This window comes from Blastomyces dermatitidis (assembly GCF_000003525.1).
Source record: "Blastomyces dermatitidis ER-3 genomic scaffold supercont1.2, whole genome shotgun sequence".
NCBI classification, from domain to species: domain Eukaryota; kingdom Fungi; phylum Ascomycota; class Eurotiomycetes; order Onygenales; family Ajellomycetaceae; genus Blastomyces; species Blastomyces dermatitidis.
The window spans coordinates 4,137,907-4,139,564 of NW_025544775.1; positions in this window are offsets into that span (position 1 = coordinate 4,137,907).

The window sequence follows — 1,658 nt, forward strand, 5'->3', positions numbered from 1 at the left end:
ATTTCTGAAATAATAAACAAGGTAATATTCTCTGCATTACTCATGTGGTTTAACTTGTGATATAAACACTGATAAAGAATCTTAACATTGAGATAAAGAATAATGAGATGACTGATTCTTAGAATGAAAATAAGATGAAAGTAATTATTATTATTATTATTATTATTCAATTATAGATGTATACAGTCAGAAACTATAACATCTACCTGAGAACTTTTAGTTCTCAGAGTTTTTCCTATATCTCTAAAGTCAAATATTATACATATAAGTATAATATCTTCTGTCACTGTTCTGTATACTCTTGAGCTTGATAAGATGATCATCTAATATCTAAAGTTACATACAGAAACCTTCATAAGTCTGATCTTTATCTACACTTATAAGAGTTTATAAGAGTTTGAAAGTTAATGTCTTCTTAAGCATACTAATCTTCATTCAATTCTCTCAAGGTTGATCACCTGCTTCTAGAATTTTAGTATCAAAGTCAGGAATAAATGTTGTAAGAGAAGTGTTTCTCTGTCAGATACTCTGTAATCAATCTAACACTTTTTATTACATGACAGTGTCTAGACTGGCTGCTGAGATCATGAATTTCATATTTGATCTCATTTAATCTGATCTCATACATTTCTTGGCGTGAATCTCACTGAAACTAGTCATTAAAAAAACATGCAAAGTGACTATATATCAGATCTTAAAATGAAATCATGACTTGAAAAAAATGAGAAAGTAGTTTCATTTGATTCTATTTAGTTTCATTCTTGATATAAAGTTACTATTTTTAGACATTTTAAGGTTTTTTTTAGACTATTTTTAATTTTTTAAAAAGTAACACTTTTTGATAACACTTAAATGAGATTTAAAGTCATTTAAAGTAATAAAAATAATTTAAATTGAGAAGTGAAAATCATGATCTTATTTGAAAAATGTGATAAGAGTAGACAGTAAGTTTCACTGAGACTGTATAAAACTACTATCTAATGTTAAAACTGTGTAATAGAATCAGTTAAATTAATAATAGAACTATCAAAAAATCTTGTTCTGATCTCAGATATGATCACACAGTCAGTCTAACAGTGTCTCAGAACAGACAGAATATCAAGATATTTGATAATATTGTCAGATATTCATAACACTGATTTATATACTTTTATTTATAAATGAAACTTCTGTTTCACATGATTCTTCAATTATTCATTGATATATCAATCTTGATTAATTAATAAACTAATGATATCTTCATCTATACTTAGTTTTACAAGCATTTTCATTCTTCATGATGAGTAGAGAGTGAGATTAGAAGTATTGAAATATATGAGAGTATCTAAGTGTTCTTTCAGTGCTTTTATATTTGATTCTGTAAATGTTGAAATTGTATGAGTTTCTTGTTATAATAATTATTAAATCTTTTCATATTAATGTTATTAAGTTGCATGCATATCAGCTATTTATTATTATTATAATTTCAACATTGCTCAGAGTTATTATGATATTATATCTATGCTTATGTTCAAGAATTCTCTCATATTATCATTAGATATAATTATATTGATTATTGAATGTATAATTGTATGAATATCTTATATGTCTGAGATATCAGAACTCTCAGGTCTTTCACTGACATTCTCTTGTAAAATCTTATTATAAGATCAGAGTGA